A 13,297-nucleotide genomic window follows, 5' to 3' on the forward strand; every position below is an offset into this window, starting at 1 on the left:
CGTTGGTAACCCTCGTAACGAGATGGAAACACCAATGTGACAAAAGAAAAATTCGCGCAAAACCCTTTTGGAAATTAATAATCATTTGTTAATCTATCCATTTCTAATTTTACAAATGCATTAACATCGGCGGCGGAGTGATTGTTGACGAATTTCAGACTGAATTTCATTTGGCCTATGTTCCAGAGGATCCAAATATAACTTCGAGGTGACTTTCGAAAGTTCGGTAATCCCACCTTAACGAATACTCTTAAACGATAGGATAATTTTCTTCGGAGTTGACGGTCTAAATGAAAGAACTTAAAAAGGCCGATGCGTAACTTGTAAATTATGAACTTTTTTTAAAAAACTGATGGTGTAGGCCACCTGTTAATGTTTTTAAGGGGAAGCGATGACGTCGGAAATTAAAGTTGTTTCCATGCTTTCCATCCCGGAAGACTCACGGGGATAAAATTGGACATGAAGAAGAAAGAACTACTATTAAAGCTTCGCATCCCTTCCGACATTTGAGGGTAATTTTACGGAAATAGGCATAGAGCATACCAAAGAGAGTGTCAGTACCTTGATCATGATAAATTCCATTCTTCATTCTCATAGACAGAGTCTATTCCATTGGCTAATCCAGACTCCATAGTAAAACTTTTGATATCTAATTTTTACTAGTTTCACAGATAGTTATAATTCACTATTTGTCTAGTATTTCCCCCAAAACAATTATTTTTGTGTTTCGTTTCCATATTTTTTACCAAATACATACTGTGACCTAAGCTTAGAAAATTAAGAAAGAAGAAAGTAATCGTTTTGGGTTGCCTCTCGTTCTCGTAATGTATAGTAAAGTAAAACTGTTAAGAAGGAGTAGATTTTTTTTTCAGCTCAAAGGCTGTAATTCGATGCAGTCATCTAAACACTCATTACATTACTATGGAAATTGCAGCTCTAAATTACAGAAGACTCCTAAAATTGGAAAGCGAATATAAGTTTCCTTGTCTTTCCTGTATTGAAAACTTTGTTTATCAACTGAGTTGCCAATGTCATATGGCCACGGAAAAGAGATTCTGAAGTTGACATTTCAAGGATTAGCCCTTCGTCAAGGGCAAAACTACTCTGGAAAACAAACAAATACTCAATATGCAACTAATCTTTGGGAAAATAAAAATTCCAGCAGACTTAAAATACCTTAATGCCTTCAGTTTCTCAAAAACAGTAATATTCGGATTTATTGTCAGAACAGCAATCCGAACATTCGTCTTGGTATCTACCTGTCCCCCCTTATCGTTATTATAATCATCATTATAATTTTGTTTAAGCATAGTTCTGCTCTCCCTGTTTGTCTCATTTAAGCAACTTAAATGAGACTCAGAACCTTCTTGACTCGGAAACTTGATAGTTCTTTTACCCAATGGTTCTTCTTTTATTTCTATTTCTTGGTGTGTATTTTCTATCTTCTATGATAAAAATCTGTAAATGCACAAAAGTGAATAAAGTATTATTGTTTTTATATGGATATGGAACTCAGACTTCAAATTATCTAAATGTAAAGGTAACTCCATAATTTGTTTTAATGAATTTCTTGACAAGATATCACAGGAGTGCGCCATCATTATCATGAAAAGCCGCCAGTACAATTAATCGGTGATTTCGATTCGACCACATCGCAATAATCAAGGATCTACGATACGATGCAGGTGCTTAGTGGACTTGCCCCAAAAAATGAAATAACTATCTTTGACATTTTCTGAAAACATATGTCGATCGTAGAGATAGCAACATTATCAGTATTCCGAACGCAGCTATAACGAAAAAAAAAAAAAGAAAGAAAGAAAACTAAAAGAATGGTAAAAGATATATATACAGAATATGATTTTTATTTGTTTCACTTTCATCAGGCCCCAGGTGTTTTCCTCAGCATTTCATTAGCCTCCAGAACCGGAGGAAAGAACATTTCAACAAAATAAAAAAGGAAACAATGGAAAAGAAAGGCTTTACACAATGAAACAGCTTTAGCAATTGTGATGGCCCATAACTTAAACTCACTTTTCATCTGCAGCACACAGCCACCAACATAACGATAAAGATCTCGTCATGCTGTCTTTGTAATGTTTTCTCAAACCCACTAATCCTAAATCAACTCCAACTGTTTTTCTTCCGGCCCCCTTATCACCGTTGATCTTTTTAATATTTTTTCCAGCTTGAAACGATAAGTTTAAGATCTCATGGTAACATCTGAATGTTAATGCAAACCTTTTCTTTGTCTACCGCAGATCATTTCGGTCTATGTATATTATTGTTACTTATTTTCCTACCGCTGAATTTTCGCGATCTTCGAGGTTGTTAAATAAGAGACCCACGTAAAAAGGTTTTCGCAAAAATCAACCACGCAAAATTGAATACACTTGACTAGGAGTAAGGGAAAGCGCTATGTTGCCAAAAGTTGGGAGAAAGCTAGCTACTGGGGTATTAACGATATGTCTGCTCTTCCATTCGAGGATCCCTTTGAAGAAATTGACAATAACCTTTATCAGCTGTAAGTGCAAACAGACGGTGTCATGTTCTCTTGTTCAGTGTCATTGAAAACTGTTGTTTGGGAAAATCAATTCAGTGCTAGTAACTGTTTGATAATGCAGATCAGTATTTTAAATTTCTTTGCGAAATTTAGTTCCTTTCAAAGTAAATATTTTTGCAAAATGAGTTGCGAAATTAAAGTCCTGCGAAATATGCCCGTTCCATTTTCGCAAATTAAGTTCACGCGAAAATAAGTGACTAAAAGGTAGTTTCGTCGCCCGGCGAGAGAAAAGAAGAAGGAGTACCAATATAATAAACATGAACATCTTTTTTTGGATCTATTAATCTTGGCGATGGAAGTCTTTCCAGCGCTATACAAATTTTTCCTTAAAATCCGGCTTTCAAGGCTATTTCGTATTTTTTCTTTCCAATTTTTGTAATTCTTATTTTTTCTTCCGTTTCACGTTGTGCCGTCAGTTCTACCGTCATAAAATTAAAATCTTCTTCACAGAAAGTTGATTTTGTGGTTATAACAGCACAGCATTTACTACTTGTGAAAATGACAATTAAACTTCTTGCTTGGTTTCTCCTCCCATTTCAACCGAGTCAGTTTTTTTGTAGTCTCTAATGCATAAAACATTATTCGTTTCCTGAAGTTCCGTTTCACACAAAATTGAAAACCCAGGTGTAATATTTTTCATACAAGTTTTTATTCATATCTACTACTCAGATCATACATCTCAGCTCTTTGTAAATAACTGGATCAGAAAAATGGTTATATAAAAAATTTCGTCTTATCATACAAAAGTTTGTTATGCAATAGCATACACACACATCATAATTTCGTTTTCCGTTTAAAATCAAGGTAAACGAAAACTGCGTCCTCGTTTTGAAACGAATCTAGTGTTGAACTGACTTCAAGCCAGGTTTTATCCCACATGATGACTCGTTCAAGCATGATTTTGGCCAGTTGTGGAAAAAAACTTCTGCATGCTGATATGCAAATTCAATGAAAAATCGTCAGTTGCACTCGGAAACAACTATGATCTGCATCCTTGGAAAGTTTTTACTAAGATTACATTCGCTATTAGTTCAAGGCGACAGCTCGATTTGGTGACACCTTGGCGTCCAAATACACGCTGTGGCCAACTTCAATTCATGTTCTCCGATCACATCTTTCTTTACGTGGAACTCATTAGCATTCATCACCACACCCAGGAACAAAATAGATTGCAATTCAAATAAAACACAAAAACAGCAAAAATACCATCCACGTCAATACCTAAAATGGCCTTTGAAAAGGAGGAACAGAAGCTTCTAAGGAAGAGCACAGGTAAATCTTACCCCTGTATATCACCTCTATTTCTCCGCGGTTTCAGAAAAAAACCATGAAACGAGTCTTCTATCGTTCAGTTAAATTTGGACCACAGGAACATAGCATTAATGAAAAAAAAAACACTCTGTAGGAAATTAACTGGGCTTTCATTTAAAGACACTGGGCGAAATTAACGCTCACAATTCTCTCTAAGAGTTAAACGTCACGGAAAATGGAGATTTGGAGTTACGCATTTTCTATTTAAGGATAATCTTAAAGGGAAGTCGCATACTTCATACAAGCGGGAAAAAAGATGAAATAGATCATGTGTTTCATTTTCATTCCTTTTGTTTTGTGTTCTTTTGTTTGGAAGAAGAAACACGTATTTGCTTAATTAACCGATACCCTTAACCCTTTACATCCTAACCTAAATATGCATATTCTCCACACTGTTATTTATAAATTTCCTAAGGTGCTGACAAGGAGAATTTGTTTGCCAATCAAAAGGTTTCTTCCCTGGTCACGCTTAGGGTTTAAAGAGTTAAAATTGGCGACTTCCTTGTCGATATTACCGGTTAATTTTATCACGCTCGTGACAGGACGAAAAACATCTTCCTGAACTTGTTATTTGATGTGTAAACGGAGCTATTAGCATTTACAAACAATGTTTATTATGAGTCGAAACTTTCAGTTTTGAGGACCGTTCTAGAGCGAAACCGGAAAGGAAGATCTTCGTTTCAACCCTCAATCCAATTTTGATAGCAGGAAAGGGGTGATTTGGGGGAAATAAACTTACACCGCGATCGAGAACGAAGATGGGATTTCTGTCGAAGTGACACAAAGATTCTGTAGGAAAAACAAGCTGTTTTCTTTGATTTTCAGCATGAAAGTTGCCCAAACAATGATCAGAAAAGAGGAAACGGTGAAGCACAATTTTTCTGTTTAATTAAAAGATTGCTCTGAATGGTACACTAAAGAAAAACAAAACAGCTTTCTTGTCCACGTTGACGGTGTTCTAGACACTAGTTGAGAAAAGCAATATGTAAAACTGTGTAAAATATGACCGTGTTAAAAGCAGCTGTAAGTGAAGGTCACCGGTTCATGTTTGTGTGGAAAGTTACAATCAATTTGGAAAGTTCGGTTCCCTCAAAGCTTTCTGATAAGAAATGATTACTTCTGTATTTTAACACAAATTGAATATATATCAAAAATAAAGATTTTTAATTTTATACCTTTTATAATTATAGATGCTGTAAAGGAAATACTTATGCAGCATACTAGGGATAAGGCTGAAGGAATAACTGTTATCTGTTTAAACTATGTTCAAGATAAAACATAGTATGTTTCGGACGTTCTGGGCAGATTTTAACCCGAAAACGTTTTTTTAAAACATTTCCTCATTAATTGCTTAAGCCCTAGACCAAACATGATCAACAATTCAATCAATATAAGGTCTCCTTGTCTGACATGAAAGTTCGGAAGGCGGATTTTCAAAAGGATGACATGTAAAATAGCTCGTGATGACTGTTTAAGAGATGAGAGGAATATATCACTTGTCAGTGTTTATAAAGGAAGACAAATGTTATGTCATAACTTTTGATCCTGTCAAGTCTTTCAGGCAGAAAACATCAACACCAAAAGTGAAGGTCATTTTATAGTCTTGCAACGCTACGCAAACCGGGAATCTACGGATTAACACTCTTTCATTTTTCATTGAACTAGTTTTGGTTATTACAGGCTTTTATGGGGGAGAGCTGAGAAGACCACGCTTTGCGCGAGGTTTTTGCGCTGTCCTCGGGTAATTGCATGTTTGACTACGTAGACGATCCTGAGAGGGTGTGGGTGACGGAAATAATTCCTTGCCCTTCCACGTTCCGCCTTACTAAGTCGTTCCTTCGAAGTACTTCTGGAGCTTTAACTTTAGCCCAGCTTTTGACTACTTTGAGGAAAGATAAAACTGGATACCTTTTCCAGAATCGAATGTCCTCTCATGACAGCTTAGCCAAAACTCCTCTTTACGAGAACTTCTAAATCAGACATAATTGAAAAAAAACCATGTCTCCAACCTTGACATAATAGTTACAGAGAAAATTGTCTCAAAAACCCATAGTACAACTTATTTAAACTTGTCCACCTTTGTGGAGATAGCTTATGGCAAGCAAGCACACGGTCAAGGTCAGAAGCTTCAAAGGTAAACAAAACAATAAAAAAAAAGCAATCATGAATATTCCGCGGCGGATAGAATAACTAGAATTTCGCTTGTCAACAGTCTGCAAGATTCGTAAGTTTCGGTTCCATCATTGCTTCAAGAAATGCAGAAAACATTCAGTTACGCTAATGTTTGTGGCCCATTTACATCTTATTTGAATCCGTTGGTAACCCTCGTAACTAGATGGAAACACCAATATGATAAAAGGAAAATAAGTGAAAACCCCCACATGAAATTAATAATTAATCGTTTACCTATTTATTTCTAATTTTACCAATGCATTAACGTCGGCGGCGGAGTGATTGTTGACGAATTTCAGACTGTATTTCACTTAGCCTATGTTGCAGAGGATCTACATATAACTTCGAGGTGACTTTCGAAAGCTCGATGATCCAACCTCAACAAATACTCTTAAACGATAAAATAATTTTTTCGTTGGAGTTGACGGTCTAAATGACAGAACTTAAAAAGGGCGATATGTAAATTGTAAATAATGAACTTTTCTTAGTAACCGATGGTGTGGGCCACCTGTTAATGTTTTTAAGGGAAAGCGACGGCGTCGGAAATTAAAGTTGTTTCCATGCTTTCCATCTCGGAAGACTCACGGGGAAAAATCGAGCAAGAAGGAGAAATAACTTTTACTAACGCTTGACATCCCTTTAAATACCTGTGAGCGATTTCACGGAAATAGGCATAGAGCATACCAAAGAGGTAACCGGTCAAGTCGCCCGAAACTCATCTCGCTCGAAGTCATGTCGCCCGGAACCAGAGTCATGTTGCCCGAAATTCATAGTCATGTCGCCCGAAATCCTGAGTCATGTTGCCCGAAATTTTATCGAGTTTAATCTTGAAGAAAAGTAACGATGGCAAGGAATAAACTCGTAAAATTCTGACTCGTAAAATGTTTTCGTCCGCTAACCTATGCAAATATGAAGTAAACCAAAGACTCAAATATCACTGTTCATTTCAGCGTTGTTCGTTGCTACGAACTAAACTGCTCATTCTACAGTACAGATTCTAGTAATTATAAGCGGAACTTTCAGTTATCAGAATTTTTCACACATATCAGAAAAATTCATCGTTCTCTTAGTTTTATTTATCGTATAAAAAACAACATGAAACTTTTACAGCGTTTTTTTTTTTCTGGTTATTGTTAACCACGCGAACAAAGCGAGTTAGCATCATTCCCCTTGGGAACAGACGCGGCTTAAATTATCGAGACTTGTTCACTTGCTCCTTGTTTCCTCGGTCGGTCGAATGTAAATTTTGTTCCGGCTAATTATACATAAAGAGGGTAAATTAATAACAGCCACCTTATTCCGAGATAATCAGCAAGCTGAAACACGAGATCGTTATACGTACGCAAAAAAATTATACAGTGAGCTTTTATCCCTGTAACGAGTGCGGAAATGAAGTTCGACCACACCATCAAGCCCTTCAGTGCGACAATTGCGGCTTTTGGCAGCATCGTATCTGCGGGACTGGTATCGACCAAGCCATCTATCGTTTGGCAATAATCAGAGGAAGAACAGATTCGTTGTGCGTTGCATGTTCTCTTGCGGCATCGAACCCAGGTGACCAGGTCCCCGCTGCTGAGAGCACAAGAACCGACTTCGCCCAAGGTACGGAAATTTTAAGTCCACTGTTTGTCCCTGAAATAAATTTATTCTTAACCAAGAACTTGACCTTTCTAGCCTGAGTCTTATCTTGAACGTTTTTTCCCATAAACGAGTTTACGATAAAAATGCGGTTTTATTTTTGCTTTGCAGATCTTTCTCCAGTGTATCTACCTTTCTACCTACTGATTCAGCTGCTCCACCGAGAGACCTCTGTGTGCACCGTCCAAGTTCGACTCGTCAACGCCAGAAAACTGCAAAGGATCCAGCGTAAAAAATATAGCGCACTTCAAGCAAGAGTCTTTGGCTACTAGGAGGATTACACTGCGAGTAAAATTTCAAGTAGGCGACTCCTTAAAGCATGCTCTCACTTAGCACATGGACCAGTTCGTGCAGATTAGTTTTCTTAAGTTTTTGCTCGCGTTTAGGAAAGTAATGATATTATTATTATTATTATTATTATTATTATTATCATTATTACTATTATTATTATTACTATTATTATTTATTTTTTTTAAACAACAATAAAACTTTATTCATAGATTAAAAAAAAAATAGACTATTTACAGATTCAAGAATATGAATATTAAAATATATACCCTATTGTACATTCTTCTTGTGTACGAAAGAGAATTGTCGTAAAATAACTATCTAAAGACTACTAATAACAATTATAAAAAGCATCAAAAAGTTGATAAAGAAATAAAAACTATCTAAAAATAATAGTTCAAACTGATAAAGAGTTACTACTTAAATTCTGGCTTGCGCACTTTCCGATGTAATGTCAATGTTAGTTATTATTATTATCATTATTATTATTATTATTATTCTAGTTTAAAAGGAATAGTTTATTTTCTCACGATAAAAAAAAATCAGATATGTAATAAGTGTTTTTTTTATAACGAACTTACCTTAAGTTAGCATTTGAATTTGTTTTCAAAGGCCGGGTGTCACTTGGACAACCCACACGTCCTCGCGTGTAATTAGGTTTAGTTGCTAGCAATAAATATGTTTGTATTAATGCGTGTCTGAATTTACTGCAACGTCACAATCTTACTTGGCAACCATGTGATGATTCTTGCGCACATGCTGTATTCAAGATGGCGGCGTTTTCCAATGTTCCAATCGTGGTGATGTGAACCTTCGTTCGAAACAGAATGCTTCCACATAAAACAACAACAGTTAGAACCATACTGTAACTGATATTATTTTTTTTTCGTGTTCTATTTTAGGATTACTATCTCTGATATCAAACGACAGCGAAATGAACGACCAGTTTCACGATTCAACATTATGCGAGTTTCTTCCTTTCGATTTACTTAAGACGTTACTTTTCTTCAAGTTTAAACACTCGATAAAATTTCGGGCTACATGACTTAGGATTTCGGGCGACATGACTATGAATTTCGGGAAACATGACTCTGGTTTCGGGCGACATGACTTCGGGCGAGATGACTTTCGAGCGACTTGACCGTAAACCTACCAAAGAGAGTGTGAGTACCTTGATCACGATAAGCTCCGTTCTTCATTCTCATAGAAGGAGCATATTCCAATAGCCAATCCAGACTCCATGGTAAAACTTTTGATATCAGATGGCCACTAAAAAGAGATTCTGAAGTTGAAATTTCGAGCGTAAGCCCTTCGTCAAGGGCATAATTACTCTGGAAAACAAGCAATTGCCCCAATATGCAACTCATCTCTGGGAAAATAAAAATTCCAGTAAACTTAGAAAACCTGAATTCCTTCAGTTTCTCGAAAAGAGTAATATTCAGATTTATTGTCAGAACCACAGAACAGAACAGAACATTCGTCTTGGTATCTACCTGTCCTCCCCGCTATCGTTATAATGATTATGATTATAATTTTGTTTAGGCATAGTTCTACTCTCCTTGTTTGTCTTATTTAAGCAACTTAACTGGACTGGAGGCTGACTCGGAAACTTAATAGTTCTTTTACCCCAAAGCTCATCTTTTATTTCTATTTCTCGGTGTGTATTTTCTATCCTCTATGATAAAAATCTGTAAATGCACAAAAGTGAATAAAATATTATTGTTATTAAATGGATATGGAACTCAGTCTTCAAATTACCAAAATGTAAAGGTAACTCCATGATTTGTTTTAATGAATTTCTCGACAAGATATCACAGGAGAGCGCCATCATTATCATGAAAAGCCGCCAGTACAATTAATCGGTGATTTCGATTCGACCACATCGCAATAACCAAGGATCTACAATACGAGGCAGGTGTTTTGTAGTGGTCTTGCCCAAAAAAATAATTTAGATATCTTTGTCAATTTCTGAAACGTTTCATTAAGTTACCAGTAAAACATATCTCGATCGTAGAGATAGCAACATCATCAGTATTCCGAGTGCAGCTAAAACGAAAAAAGAAAAAAGGGTAAAAGATATATATATATATATATATATATATATATATATATATATATATATATATTATGATTGTTATTTGTTATACTTTATCAGGCCCTCAGGTGTTTTTTCATTAGCCTATAGAACCGGGGGAAAAAAGAACATTTCAACAAAATAAAAAAGGAAACAATGGAAAAGAAAGGCTTTACACAATGAAACAGCTTTAGCAATTGTGATGGCCCATAACTTAAACTCACTATACATCTGCAGCACACGACCACCAACATAACGATAAAGATCTCGTCATGCTGCCTTTGTAATGTTTTCTCAAACCCACTAATCCTAAATCAACTCCAACTGGTTTTCCTCCCGTTATCATCATTGATCTTCCTAATATTTTTTTCCCGCTTGAAAACGACAAATTTAAAATCTCTTGGTAACATTTGCATGGTAATGCAAACCTTTACTTCGTCTATCACAGATCATTTCGGTCTCTGTACATTATTTTTACTTATTTTCGTACCACTGAATTTTAAAATTTTTTTGCGAAATCTAGCTCCTTTCAAAGTAAATAATTTTGCCAAATGAGTTTCGAAACTAGTCCTGCGAAATACGCCCGTTCCATTTTCGCAAATTAAGTTCGCGCGAAAATAAGTGACTAAAAGGTAGTTTCGTCGTCCAGCGAGAGAAAGGAAGAAGGAGGACCAATATCATAAACAGGTACATCTTTTTTTGGATCTATTAATCTTGGCAATGGAAGTCTTTCCCGCGCTGTGCTAATTTTTCCTTAAAAACCGGCTTTCAAAGTTATTTTATATTTTTTTTCTAATTTTTTTTTAATTCTTACTTTTTTTACGTTTCTTCGCTGTGCCGTCAGTTCTACTATCATAGAATTAAAATTGTCCTTGCAGAAGGTTGATTTTGTGGTTAAAAAAGCACAGCATTTACCAGTTGTGAAAACGATAATTAAACTTCTTGCTTGGTTTCTCCTTTTATTTCAATCGAGTCGGTTTTATTGTATTCTCTAATACATAAAACATCTTAGTTTCCTGAAGTCCCGTTTCACACAATATTGAAAACCCGGGTGTTATATTTTTCATACAAACTTTTATTCATAACAACTTCTCTGACTATACACCTCAGCTCTCTGTAAATAATTGGATCAGAAAATGGTTATATAACAATTTCGTCTTATCATACAAACGCTTGTTGTGCAATAGCGTACACACACACGTCACAATTTCGTTTTCCGTTTAAAATCAAAGTAAACGAAAACTGCGTCCTCGTTTTGAAACGAATCTAATGTGAACTAACATTAAGCCAGGTTAAACCCCAGATGATGACTCGTTTAAGCATGATTTTGGCCAATTGTGGAAAGAAACTTCTGCATGCTGATATGCAAATTTATTTTAAAAATCGTCAGTCGCACTCGGACACATCCATAATCTGCATCCTAGGAAAGTTCTTATTAAAATTACATTCGCGATTAGTTCAAGGCGACAGCCAGATTTGATGAGATCTTGGCGTCCAAATACACACTGTGGCCAACTTCTATCCATGTTCTCCGACCATATCTTTCTTTACGTGGAACTCGCTAACATAGATCACCACACCCAGAAACAAAGAGATTACAATTCAAATAAAAATAAAAATAACAAAAAACCATCCACTTCAACATCTAAAATGGCCTTTGAAAGGCGGAACGGAAGCTTCTAAGGAAAAGCACAGGTCAATCTTACCACTGTATATCACCTCTTTTCCTCTGCGGTTTAAGAGAAAAAACGCGTCCTCTATCGTTCAGTTCAATTTGGACTACAAAAACACAGCATCAATTAAAAAAAAAACACTTTGCAGGAAATTAACTGGGCTCTCAGTTAAATACAATGGGCGAAATTAACACTCACGAGAAATTGCATTAAATAAAGAATGATTTTTTAATAACGCAACCACCGTAAAAATAATACAAACAAAAAAAGAAGAAAATAATCTTAAAGAAGACAAGAAAAAAGAAGCTTGATCGGAAAACTGGGACAATATTAGTCCAGCACTGCATGCAACGTCAAAAGTAAAGAAATCTTCCTCAAAATTATCGTTCTATTGCGCCAAACCTTCTGATTAAATATTTGTCAAACTACCCAAATATTTATCACAGCGTCCATCATAGCATTACTGTCGGATGAAAGATTAGACAGAGGCAAGACTGCGAAAAAAAAAAGAGTAAACGAAGTGGAAATTAACGAACAAAGAAGCAATTTGGTCCCACTAACGAAAGTTAAAGCGACCACGGAACTTGAAAAATTTGACCTCATTTCATGAAGTGTTAATTTCCTCAAATAAGAAAGCCCTTACCACTCCGTTTAATATGCGCCTCGCTGATTATCCAAGGATAAACATAAGCGATGTGTGTGAAGGTAAATGACGGTCTAAAGTACACCCTGCAAGCTATCACGAGAAATGAACCTAACGAACTAGAAAATCTGAAACGAACGTATCAGACCCTGGTTTTTCCTTATACGAGCAACACGAAGGGGTAGTCCTGACAACCCATTTTGTTTTCAACATTGCAAAGACTCAATATCATCGTAAATAATGGCCTCAATTTAGAGAAAATGAGCCTTTTCAGCTCATTGTCCACTTTCAGACAATACAAGCTCGAATACAATGTAATCTTGATTGACGCTTTCAATAACAGCACTACGGTTTAATTCTATAATTTAACGAAAATTTCATGAAAAAAAAAGAGCTTAAAGCCCTCCCCCCCTTGTACTTTCCCATTGTAATCGATCTCTTTTAAGTAAAATCGGAAGAAAAGTTCCGAACGGATGAGACTCAGCAAGCAATACCATACAATTTACGTATTTGCGTATTCGCATAGGCGTCATTGCGGTCCAGTGATACCAGAGAGTGAAAAACGGCTACACTGGATCATGACGAAATCGGTAGAAAAGCAGCTCGACAAGACACACAAAAGAAGATGCTTCAAAGTCTGAGTTCTCCAAATTGTGCTCACTCAACGACGAAAGCATAGTAACAATCTGGCACCTCAGTCTTAATGAGTCACTTTTGAAAATTATGCATCCCAATATTTCAATAGTATCATAATCAAATGAGTTTATCGTTTGTGAATAACATTATAATCCCCGAAATGGCTGAACATCTATAAGTCTATGTTTATTCCATATGCGTAAATTACACGAGATGATACCAACAGAAACAGAAGTACAAATCTAACACTGAACTCAGGATTTATTCTTCGAGCATGATAAACAACGCGTGCGCTTAAA

General features: G+C 36.0%; 1 protein-coding gene across 4 annotated transcripts in view; it reads right to left on the minus strand.

Annotated features, from left to right (window-relative positions):
• LOC131773223 (QRFP-like peptide receptor) overlaps positions 1 to 13,297 on the minus strand; it is a 45,095-nt gene that overhangs the window by 25,120 nt on the left and 6,678 nt on the right. Inside the window, exon 1 of one of the 4 annotated variants that reach the window (XM_066160882.1) lies at positions 9,144 to 9,162. The exons of the other annotated variants lie outside the window; for them this stretch is intronic. The gene's annotated coding sequence lies outside the window, so the exon portion shown is untranslated. Of the gene's footprint in view, positions 1 to 9,143; positions 9,163 to 13,297 lie in introns of those variants that run through there. 4 annotated transcript variants of the gene reach the window in all.

The sequence above is a fragment of the Pocillopora verrucosa genome, chromosome 14 (assembly GCF_036669915.1).
Source record: "Pocillopora verrucosa isolate sample1 chromosome 14, ASM3666991v2, whole genome shotgun sequence".
Lineage (NCBI taxonomy): Eukaryota > Metazoa > Cnidaria > Anthozoa > Scleractinia > Pocilloporidae > Pocillopora > Pocillopora verrucosa.